Here is a 12,831-nt window from a genome sequence, read left to right on the forward strand (position 1 = left end):
AAAATCTCATTACTCTTCATGCCGATTTTGTCGATCTTTTGGGATACCTCAACCTCAAGTTTCTTCACTTCACTTTGATGCTTTTCAACCTTCACTTGGTATGCCTTGATTTCAGTCATCATTTGCCTTTTTTCTGCCTCAATCTTCTCAACCTGCAGTTTTGAGTCCCTCTCGATGTTTTTTAAAGAGGTCCATCTATTATTCCAAATAGGAGTGTTATGGGGGAAAGGTTATGCTTATAGATTAATTTCTAATACTAAAGGACTTGTTGGTGAAATTTGGTGAAGTTCAACTGGAAGTTTATTAATTTCAAAGTCACATTTTAAAAGGAATTCTACCCCACCAAAGTCTGAGAAGATTTTAGCAGGGAGGCCAAACTAAAAGCTCTCGTCAAGTTTCAGAAAGTTTTGTCGAAGTTTTAAGCAACCGTTTACAGAGTCAAAATCAAGTGCACTGAGGCCTCCTTCTTCCAGTGATTTTATAATATCATCTTTTCTAATGTAGTGATGTTTGTTTTTCCAAATGACAGTAAAATTATTTTGATTAACTTTTTTCATTATGTTATTGGAAATTTCTAAGGAGTAAGACGGATAAATAAGTCTTGATAGACTTTCCATTTTTGAGAGTAAAATTCTTCCAAATATTGAAAGGTCTCTTTGTAGCCATGTGTTTAAAATAGTTTTATTTTTTAATAAAATATTATCTAGGTTGGCAGTTGATCTAAAAGTTATATCTTTGTGTTGCTGGGCTCAGGCACAGATGACATCCGGAGTTGTCTTTGCGAATAAAAAAAGGTTTAGTTTACCTTCCATGCATTACATAGTCACTGCCCTCCCTATGCATTGCTATGGGCAGGCGCCAATAAAGAAAGAGACATTCTATTGGGTGTAGAACAATAGGTTCCTGCCATGCAATGCATGGAGGCAGCGACTGCCTTGCCTTGCGAAGTCACAGCACTGCTATGGGCAGGCCCCAAAACAACCAGCACAGATTTACCGCCAAATGAATAACAATGCAAACATTATTTTTTTGAAAGCAAAATATCCAGCGGGCCTCTCTGGGATATGATAATTGACAGTCTGCAGAGAAAGTAAGGACGATGGAATTACAGCATAATATTTTTTCTGGCAGCGCTGACTGAGAGGTGCAGCGGTTTCTCCTGACTACTGTGGGCGACGCGCGGCCGTCTCTCGTTGCAGCGCTGTACATCGGAGCAGAATCTGGCACAGATTTTAATCTGATCTGAAGACCTAGAACTGTGATAAAAGTTTGGTACTCTGCAATTTTTTTTTTTTTTGGGGTGGGGGGCTGAGGGGGTGGCACTAATGTGTTATTTTGGTGCCCTGTATGAATTGATGTAAGTTTAAAAAGACAAAAAGGTTGTTTAATGATGTTGGTTGCCTACATCACCAGAGAGGTCACAATAACTAGCCCAAACCCATATTCTACTGCACCTCATATATCTAGCTCAACCCTCTCACTCCCTCTGTGACAACAACTTTTAAGCATTGACAGATATAATTTAGAGCCACCCTTAGTCTGCAGCAGAGCTAGCAGCTATGTAATTCTGTTTGCCTCTGAGTTATTTCTTCAGCTCTCTCTCTCTTTGTGTGTGTTACACATTCAAATGCTCTGCAATTTTTCAAACCATTTTCCACATGGTACACATGAACCCAATATCCTGTTTGCAGACTGCTTTCTGTAGTTAAATAGATTTATTATGTAGGGTTTAAGCTGGGCAGAGCAGGTTTTCTGTTGCAAACCCTTTGGGTTTGCTAAAAAAAAAGAAAAAAGAAAAAAAAAAATCTCCCAATATGTGAATTTACCTGACAGACGGATGGCATTTTTTCTAGAAAACAGGAAGGCATCATGCATATCACTTGTATTTAAATGTAATTTAAGTTGCAGCTTCTTTTTCCGCAGTTCATGTTGCTTTGTGTTCAAGCTTTTTTCAGATACAAAAGAAAGCGTTCCCTGCTGACACCAGATTAGTGTTTTCATTCCCCCCGACTGCTGCGATCATTTCAGCACTCAGCATTGTGGGATATGATAGGCAAGAGAATGGACTGCAGATTGTTGAGAGGTTTTTTTTTTTATTATTATTATTTTTGTTTGGAATGAATACAATGCAGGAGTAATTTTAGCAACAATGTCAAATGAATGCTTTTTGCACAAAAACACAGTTTTAATGCCTCCTGGCTCTGTTTTGGCTACAGACGTCAGACGTCATCGTGTGGTACCATGACAGTTAGAGGAAGATCAGGAAGTTTACATTTCCATCTAAAATTCTTAAAGATTTGGTCATTTGTCTTTTGGTTGCCCTAAAAATTCCTACGAAAACTAGAGCATTTTTCTTTTTCATTTATATTATTTTTAAGTTGATTAGAGTGGCTAGCAAATATAATTATTGTTCTATGATGTCCTGTTTCCCTGGGGTCCAACTATAAGTTTCAGTAATTCCAAAAATTGACAATGACAAAAGAAAATGGCTTTCATGTAAGTCATAAGGAATCTAGAGCTTTAGAGTTGATCTGGCATGACTCTGAGATTGCTCTGCAATATTTCTCTCCCTGGATGGGAAAGACATGATAAAACTGTGGACTGATCTGTTGCAAATGGCTTCGCAAAGTATAAAAACTTTGTGGCATCTTTCTTCAGGTTGTTCTAATTGAGGCTGAATTTCCCTTTTTCATTTTCTAATAATTTAAAGTTGACTCACAGCCAACATCGGATGATTATTGACAGCTTGTTCCTTATAGTGCTGTCATATGTTTAATATTTAGCATTTACTTCTCAAAAGAAAATGAAAAAAAAAAAACCAAAACAAAACAAAATAGAAAAAAACAGAACATTTACATCAAAGATCTGCATTATTCCTATTCTGATACATGAGACAAAGTCTTTGGTCCAAAAATGACAATCAGAGAATCTCATTGCATTTGATGTCCTTGATTACTCTCCTTTTAAGTGTGGGAAATGCTTGGAGTAGTAAACCTTTGAAACGTTATCCCTCTGAATTTAGGTGAAGGGTTTTCACATGTGGTAAAGTCAATACACCGCTCAATCTAGCTCTTTTTTTTTCTACAAGATGAGACATTTGATCATTTAACAGCACGATTACGGTTGTTTTTAAGCTATTCCTTCACGACTCCCCCTTAAGCTACATTGCCAGTTCTTTTGATGATGTTCACTCCGAGACTCCAATAGTATCTGCTACCCAGTAACTAGCTCTCGGTGCAACCTCCGCAGCCCGTGTAATTGAATCTGAGGCCCATTTAATCAGTCCACTTCACATTATTTTATTCACTGCTTTTAACAAAGTGAGGAGGCACTAAAAATGATGCTCCATTAGATGGAATAGGCTGGAAAGCAGAATGTTTATCCTCAAATTACTTGTCTGGAAATTAATTTAAAACACAGCTGAAGGAAAATGAGAATTCAAAACCGAGTTGGCCCCTTTGTGATGGCGGGCTCTGATACTAGACAGTGAGATGTCTTAGCTGGTTGAAGCAGGCGGAAAAATACCTGTGTTTCAGCTTAGTTTTTGGCAGACTATGTTTGAAATTTGTGTTTTCTTGCTTTTGGATTTGCCTCTAGCCAAAGACCAAAAACTACTTTTGCAGTTCCACCTGACTTCATCCACTTAAATGGATGAAGTCCATTTAATTTAACCCACTTAATGGGTTAAATTAAAGAATGAGTAATTTAAAAAAAAATGGAGTTACCTTATAAGTTCTAACCACTGTTGTGCCAGTAGTTTGCAAAACACAAAAAAGAATTTGCTTTTGAAGCTGGTCAACATGTACAAGCACAGGTGTGTTGACTGAAGTCATCCAAAAGCGAGTCACTCAGATAAGCTCATCTAATCCAGCTAAGTGGTCCTTCTGCTGTGCTCAAAGCCCGCAGTTCGGCACAGCTGATATTATTGACATCATAATGTCACTCAAGTTTTATTGTCAAAAGCAACACTTTTTGTCTCAGTTCAAAATGCTTGTTATCTTTCATCTGCTGTCCCCAAATGTACAAAATAAAACATCTTAATGGCATGAAAAGATGATCACGTTTAAGTAAATAATGATCAAGCACTGTCCAACTCTGAAAAGTTACTTGTAAGTTTGTTTTGTCTTATTCCAAGTGAAGTAATATATTTGCACTTGAAACTAGAACAAACAGTGTTTTTGCAGCGTACGCTTAGTTTTACGCTACATTATTCAAATACTTTGCCTGCACTGATGATTTCCTCACCTCAGCATGCCAAATGCTTGAAATTGGCTCCAGTAGCAGGCCATTGGGAGCAATTTTGTTACAATTATTTCAGTGTATGTGGGTACTAACTTGTGTACTATATAAAACATTAAACTCTCAGCCTCAGATGGTCAGGGAATCAATGAATATGAAAGAAATGCCAACTAATTTACACAGTCATAACTTTAACACAAAATTTTAGTACATACATTGTGTTGGCAGGCATCAATCACAAAGTGCATTGCAAAACTATTCGCCATGATTTTGCTTTTTTGTCACACCCAAATAAAATAAACAGTTTTCAGAATTGAAGATGATCTGAATCAACACAAAATACTAACAAAAGCTTTAATAGAAATTGTCTTTCTTAAAGGGAAAAACTGTCCTCACCCTGTATGAAAAAAATAATTTTCCTAACTGCCATAAATCATCTATGATAATATTGTAGAATATTTGGGTTTTCTATTTCCTCCCAATGTCTTTCCTATTGGTAGATCATGAACTTTGACCTTTCATGAGGCAGGTGAGGCCTTCAGTGCCAACTTTCTCGAATGGTACTCAAACAAACACCAGGCTGACATGCCCTCATTGATTTGCAACAGCGGGGAATCATTTCGTTAAGATCTGTCGTGTTTATCTGTGTGTGTGACCTTGCTCATAATCTGCCATCTGGACTGAGTGCTTAGCTCAGCCTTCATACACATGGACAATCAGGAAAAGTGACTCACGGCTCTCTGCAATGGAAATTTTATGTTTATAAAACGCTTCATTTGCACTCATTAACTTCTCCTCAACAACAACAACAGCAGATGAAACAAATTTCAACACAAACCCTGCCCTGAAAATGAACTTGTTCTCTCTGTTTTTGTCATCTGCATTATTAATTTGCTGTTTTTGTTTTCCCTAAAAACATTTTAGTCTGTGTAGTCCCTTAACAATTCCACTGAAATGGAAAATAATAATACTTTTTTGTTTTTGTAAATTAAAGAATTATACATGTTACTCGGTCAGACAGGAACCACAACCCTTCTGCCTAAACACAACAAAAACTTATAGATCACGTTTTTTGTATTTCTGGTCTCGATTAAGTTAGTTGATTTATTTATTTATTTTTATTTTGGTAAATTATGATTTTCTGTCCTCATAATCTTACACTTGCACTTTACATCCACACTGGAAATAGTCTGGAGTGGATTAATCTGGGAAGTCAGTAAAATATTGTGAAGGACAAATTAAATCCAAGTATACACAATGGAATCTCAACAGAACCAAATGACTTAAAATATAATTAACTTGTGTTTGCTGCTTACTGAAGTAAGTCAACAATCTGATTGCAATGCTTCTTTACTTTTTACAGTCTTTTAGGCTTTAATTGCTCCGAGGAAACACTTGAGTTGATCCAGACCCAGCTGGAGGGATGATATATACACTTTGGTCTGGGTACGCCTTGGAAACCACCTGGAGGAGTTTGCGGGCATCACCTTGGAGATCTCATTAAGGCGGCCTGGTTGTGTGTGTTTTTATATGTTCGCCTACTTCTCTCTTCTGCCCCCATTCTTGTGCAACTGCCTCGACTACGTCTAATTGTCACATCCAACCTTTTCTTAAAAGTGCCAGCAGAAATCTCCTTTCATGCCTGACTGTCAGTTGCAAACAACGGACGTTACTTCGCCTCACAGCTTGACCTCAACAAGCTAAAGTAGTGAAACCTTACATCGCAATATTGGAATTGGGTCAATCAGAACTTTTAAGTGCATGGTGGTAGAGAAATGTCTGAATTTCATGGCCGCACCTTCGATTGCTGTTGCCTCAAATTGTCAAACAGAAATTGATGAAGAAAAGTTTGGTGTGAATCAGAATTTCTATCTTTAACTCTTCTTTTTTTTTAATGAGGCTAAAAAAAATACATTTTGTTTCATCAAGCAAGACTAATTTAAGAAATGAGAATTTTCTCAAAGGGCAAACATATGCTAGCACCAGCAGTTTCTAGCTGTTTTGAGTGTGAGCAGAAGACATTTTGGATCAGGTGGGAATCATGCAGCGGCATCTAATGAAACACAATGAGTTGCAACCTAGTGAGCACAAAGACTGATACTTAATTATATCTGTCTGGAATAATATATTTCGTGCCTTATGAAGTAGTGTCGTCAGAGGATTATAAAAGCTGATTTGAAAGCAGCCAAATCCCAATATTTTCTGCTGGATTTTATTGTTTAATATCTTTAATTGCTGACATCTCTCTCATGTGGCCAAAAATCGTACTGGTTTTACACAGAATTGGCAACACATCTGCTCTTCATTAGACTTCACCTGAGAAAGCCGGCCAAACCAAACAACAAAATTTAAACAAAGGAACAGGAATCAAATTATTAATCTAACTTGCAAACTCCCCTACATAACCAAAAGATCTGCAAAATAAAACATTTAATACAGGGCAACCCAAAAGGCTACTTTAAAGAAGCCAAATAATACAATAGAAAAAAAGAAAACCCTTCATTTGGTAGTGGCCAGTGATGTAATCAGTGATGTCATACGTCCATTTAAACAGGAATTGGTGGGCCGGCCCCTCCCATACACCTGCTAGGACTGTAGCATCAAAAGGACAAGCAATGGTGAGTATAAAAGAAACAAATTAGATACCAGAAATTTACCTTGAAACAAAATAAACATTCACATTAATCTAAAGGTATAGTAGAGTTAGCTTTATATATATATATATATATATATATATATATATATATATATATATATATATATATATATATATATATATATACACACACACACACACACACACATGGATGTTGATGGCAACATAATGCTTTGACAGTGAGGGAAGTTAGGTTATGACAGCAATGTTTAAATTAAAGCATTATGACCAATTATGGAAAGATTAAATAAATCAGAAATATATTTAAGGGCCAAGTGGTAAATGGAGACAAACTTTAGCACTTTGTCACATGTCTGTCTTCCACTCAGATAAAGGATCTGTTGTGAAACTCTGAACCCTAAGCTGGTTACTGTGAAGACTGGATATCGACCGGCTACATTGTTGGCCTGCTTGAACTGCTGTTGGATGTTCTGCATCTGAAAGAATATTATTGAATTCATTTGGATTGGATTGGACATATAAAATAATATGCAATTTACTTGTTTGTTTACAAATCCAAATAGATCAGATCGCAGGGAGAAGCTGTAAAAACCAGTGGTGAAAATTACAGCTGACTTCTCCATCTGAAATGATCATAACAGATGTCTAAATGGCACAGCATGATGAAAATGTATCATTTATTTGCTTAATGTTTTTTAACCTCTCTCATCTGAGTAACAGTTCCTAAAATTAGTTTTTCAAAGATTAAGGTATCAGATTTTAATGGGTTATTAAGTTGATTTAATTCAGTTGGATTGTTTCAGTTCTCATCAGATCTGAAATGTTTCACGCACCTTTTGTTTTATGTCTTAACAATACAGACAGAAACACAACTGCAGGTCCTTTCTCCTTTGTTTACTTCAACTCTTACTGAGGTGAAGAACAACAATATCAAGAAGAAAAGAAATGGATGGGAAAAATAGGCCCGTACAAACAGGACATCTGAGTACGTAAGAAAAAAAAAGCCATCTACCTTTTTAAGATGAATTCCTCTCTTCTAAAGATTAATCCGATTATTTGCTCTGCGGTGATAGATTGATTGGAGTGATGCTGAGGCAGCATGCGCTCCATTCTCCAGAGATGGACACATAACGGAGAAACATCCGGCCTCATTTCCAGCACTGCGTCTAACACTTGTCATGAGGGTAAGTGTGCGTGCACGAGAGGAGATGTACGTGTGCGTAAAAACACATTCGTAGGTTCACATCCTGTCCCTGGCCTCAAGAGATAAGCCTTGATTTACGGGCCTTCTGATTTACATGCTTCAATTTATCTTCTTATTTCATGGAATTGTGTCTTACTGGAGTACGTCGATCATGTTGCTGACCAGCTTGGTTTATTTAGCATTCACTGCATATGCAGGGAAAGTATTTTCTAATTTTCTCGTGGTGTTCTCTGAATGCATTAAAGGACGCCTAAGATTTGAATTTGCTAAAATTGATTATCATATTCAAACCCTGCTGTTGGTGCATATTGGAAAAAGGAGACGGTGGTCGGGGTTCTTATGAATGTTAGTGTTCACTAATTCACAACTTGCGGTGGTGTCTGATCCCCGGTCTTGAACTCTCAACTTACGGGAAATTGCATTAAATTGCAGATGTCTTTTACAAGCCTGTCCTCTGGGTCTTACAGTGTTGGAATTAAAAGGGTATCCAACAACCAGCTGCTCGGTTTTCTACTGGGGGCGTCAACCATCGTCTCCGACAGCACGGACAGAGTTTTGTCTTCGCTGGAGCCAACTGCTGATGAGTTGGGTGGACTCCAGGGGTGAACTGCACCCTGGGTAATGGCTCCAAACAGAGGGTACATCTGAACACAAACAGGTTGGAGGGACATCTGCTCTTCTCACACTCATTTGTTTGTTGTCTACGGTAAAATAGCCCCAAACCAGCTTATTATGTGGAGAATGTGTATTTTGTGTGCAATTATGAAATTGCGATACAAATGTTTTGATATTAGAAATAGAGATGAAAATAAAATGTTTAGCCTTATTGGTGTAAAATAAAACATGCGGACAATGGGCATAAGAATGCAGATGCAATTAACTTTGCATCTGGTGTTTAATGTGTTTATAATCTGTACATATTCCATTAAATTTAGGGTTAACGCCATGGATTCCACTTTCACATTTACATAGCATGTATCTGTATTCACACTAATAATTTACATGGACAAACTAGAAAAATCAGTTTGTTGTTTCAAAGGCAAAACGTTCACCTCAAGTGAAATTGATGAGTTTGAAAATAAGTGGCAGCCATGCTGACTGTGGTTTCTGAAACAGATGATGATTGTCCTTGACTGGAGCAGCGTCAGTCGCAGATTCACACTCGGTCCCAAAATTGATTATCATATTCAAACCCTGCTGCTGTTGCATATTGGAAAAAGGAGACGGTGGTCGGGGTTCTTATGAATGTTATTTATTACTATCTAAAAATAGTGTGCAGGCTGCAGATCACTAGCTGGGCCTCTGAATATTGAAAGTTACTGCAGCTGCCTCGGCATGCTTTGTAATAACGCCGCCTCGTGCCTTAGAAAGGTGTCCCTGCTAAATCAATCTGTGTCCATGCACACATTTAGGCCTGAAACCTCCCTCTCAGGAAGAGTCAGGGTGAGCAATGGTAGGGGGAAGAAGCTGACAGCAGGGAAGGTGAAATGTTCAACACATAAAAGAGACATTTGCAAAAAATTTTATTTACTTCTAAACAACATATCTGGTTATGGAAGTGGCCCTCCCTTCAGATGACTTAAAGCCATGCTGGTGGGGATTCCCCACAACAAAGCAGCTTCACCTGCCCTCCTCACCTTTCCCATGGCAACGGACGTCCTTCTCGTCCTGTTCCACGCCCCGGTACGTGTCGCGCGGATAAACAAACGTGCCCTCCCAGCTGCATAATGTGCTACGACAAATGGCAAGAAGCAATAACGTTTTTCACAGCGCAGCCGGCGAATAGTCCGAGTGACATTTAAAAGGGAGGATGTTTTCGTTGCACAAATGCATCAGCTGAACTTAATGACATTTCGGGGAGTCGCAGCAACACGGCAGCGTGGCTAGAATAGCTGACAGCTGTTCCTATGATCCGTGCGCTAACACAGAGAAGCGAACAGATTTTTTAAAAAACTGTTCCCTCTCTCATTAATGTCATAATGAGAGCAGGGATTGCTGGTTTGAAGCTGCTTACTATACTCTCTGCAGAAAAAAAATATGGACAATGACAAGGAAGGAAAACTGGAAAACCTCACAAGAGGGCTCCTGTTGAAGTAAAACTTAAATCCCTGAAGAAACCAGGATACATTTGTAGCTAATGTCTAATGGAGTCATATGACCACATCTCTTTACAGTAAAATTCAAATTGAGAAAACAACCTTAAATTTTTGGCTGGCACAAATGGTTGGAGACGGTTTTTGAACTCAAAAAAGTCAGATATAAAATGACAAAAACTGTTTAGAGTTTCTCAGTTTTTTTTTACTTTGCAACAATCCATCTCAGCTCTATTTAATTTGAAAAATATTTCTGAAGACTGTTTTAATTTCCTTTCATAGCTGTGTTATTACTTTATGTTCTCAACAGAATGTGGTTCTAATGTGACAAAATGTGAAAATGTGTTCATGATTTTTTTGAATTGTAAGTTAGTGACACAATTTTATTCCTTTTAAAAAGATTTTGGCAACTTGAGGACTCTGAAGCCTTCAAGTGTTACCTGGAATTTGGTGTTCATGTTTTGAAATCACATCTTAAATCAAAGCAGTGGAGATTGTTTCCCCATTTTAAAAAGCAACTTTGTAAAAATGAGAATATGAAAGAACAAAACAAAGGACGATTAAATTAGGTAAATCAAAAATGAAATAAAATTTTATTTGTATAGCACATTTCAGCAACAAGGCATTTCAAAGTGCTTTACAGCATGTGACACTGAATAAACAGTAAGAAAGAGAAAGAGATTTTGAAAGAAAAAAAGATTGGAATTTGAAAAAAACAGATTTTTAGTCAAAACGCCATTTGACAAGGACTCTAAAGTTATTCCCAATGTCTTCCTTGCCGCTATTGTATAATGATGTCAGCAGGGATATTAATATAAGATGAGATCTTATTTTTTGAACCGTTTTGTTGCTATTTTTCAATTTTTTTCTTAGCGTAAATTAATCTTGTTTTGTTTTATCAGGTCAAAGAAGCAAAAGAAGCTTGTCTGAATGTATTCAGAAAACGTTCAACATTTTACACGAACCGTGTTCATTCGTCCATTTCAGCTGAATATTTTGGACTTCAGCCTCGGCGTCCTTCTTGAGAAATGGGGCTGACCATCAGAACGAGAGACCGTATTCCTCGAAGTCATGCTCGCCCACACGTCTGTGATCACAGACCACCAGACGGTAATTGCTGTTTCTCATTGTCCGTGCCGCTGCTGATTAGCTCCCGGCCTTTCGCCGACACTCGACGCGCACAAGAGGAACAAAGCTGCATGCGTGTATGCACAGCCGCCCTCCCGGGTTTGGAGACCCACGTCAGAACAAAGCAGCACTCAGGGAAAAGATAGAAATTTAAGTATTTCCAAGAAGACTTCTGTGCCTTCAATTAGCCGGGTGCTTGAGAGGTCACATTAAAATGTAGAGAGGGTGGCTATCCGGCAGAGATTCAGAATATATGTGCATCCTAATGAAGCCATTACAATTAAGAGGAAGGCAGGGCCCTTGGAGTAATCAGTGGAACATGAAATAATCCATATGCATGAAACATTTAGGAAAGCCTGATCGCTCTGACAGAAGGACACTGGTATATGCGTGGTCCTTTTATTAGTCATGTTTTTTAATGTAAGACCATTAAAAATCATTTTTAAACTGTTCTTTGTATAATGGGTGATTTGCAATACATGATTCAAGTGGAAAAAAATTAAATGAAAACAGCTAGAATGAGTTGACAAGACCTTAAATTAGCACTTGACAGTACTTATTATTATTTATTTATTTTTTTGTTAAATTTGCATCATGTAGTTAATAGAGTTTTGAAAATATCAGGATAATCTCATTGTTCAATCAGCCAGCAGGGTTAAAAATAATAATAATAAAAATTTTAACACAGTGTGGTGGACAGTTGTTAATAATTTGAGGGAATATGAGATTACAGAAAACTGCAAAAAACTGGACTTCGTTATGACAAAATGTCAAGATTAATACAAATATTCTACATGGATCAGCAACTCACTGTGCTGTATTTATTTCTCTGGACAAAGTAGTAGGGTGAAGAGATGTGTTGTATATCCAAAATAACCAAAATCTTCCAGTGGAAGATGATATACATTTTTATCCCTTTTCCTCAAATGGAACTGAGCTTTCTGTTAAAACGAATAAAAGCATCAACAGTTTTAAACACATCAGTTCAACTTTGGGGGTCTACTAGAAAGCTGATGATAAAGGTTTTACTTTTCTTGATCACACGGTTCAAGCACGCATCCAAATCAACAGCAGAATGGCAACCAGAAGAAGGCCAAGCTGGAGTTCAGGACCAAAACTGAGAGAGAATCTGTGGCATCACATGAACAGGGTCTGTGGATAACGGATGTCGTCACAACGTGACAGAGTTTGGAGAACATTTGCAAGTCAGTGGGTGCTGATAGATCCGTACCAAATAAGACTGGATGCTGCTTTTGAATCAAAAAGTGATGAGCATTAGATCAAGGATGTGTACACTTCTGAAAGCAGGCATATGGAGCAATTTAATTTCTTTTATTCCCTATTTTCTCAGCTGAATTGTGCAGCATATGCGTCACAATAAAGACTGGAAAAATTGGCTTTTTAGCAGGAGTTTGGAAACTTTTGAGAACCACTGTGAATCACTAAGAAAAGGGCTAGATACTCCTAGACATTGCCTTTGTAATATTTAAAAGTTAATACTTTTAAATATTACAAAATTACTTTATTTCAGAGAGGTTGAAAATTACATT

The 12,831-nt window shown here is 37.6% G+C and overlaps 1 long non-coding RNA gene across 3 annotated transcripts; it reads left to right on the forward strand.

The window, feature by feature from the left end:
* Positions 1 to 6,784: 6,784 nt before the first annotated feature.
* Positions 6,785 to 11,806, forward strand: LOC103135923 (uncharacterized). 3 transcript variants are annotated; one of them, XR_475973.2, is made up of 5 exons: positions 6,785 to 6,857; positions 7,717 to 7,841; positions 7,930 to 8,040; positions 8,528 to 8,718; positions 11,056 to 11,806. It is a non-coding gene; the product is annotated as an uncharacterized LOC103135923 (long non-coding RNA). The 3 variants fall into 3 exon arrangements; XR_001661694.1 differs by lacking the exon at positions 11,056 to 11,806 and having other exon boundaries at positions 7,717 to 7,845; positions 8,528 to 9,006; XR_001661693.1 differs by lacking the exon at positions 11,056 to 11,806 and having other exon boundaries at positions 8,528 to 9,006.
* The last annotated feature ends 1,025 nt before the right edge of the window (positions 11,807 to 12,831 follow it).

Source organism: Poecilia formosa, unplaced genomic scaffold (genome assembly GCF_000485575.1).
Source record: "Poecilia formosa unplaced genomic scaffold, Poecilia_formosa-5.1.2 Scaffold28, whole genome shotgun sequence".
In the NCBI taxonomy this organism is placed as follows: Eukaryota; Metazoa; Chordata; class Actinopteri; order Cyprinodontiformes; family Poeciliidae; genus Poecilia; species Poecilia formosa.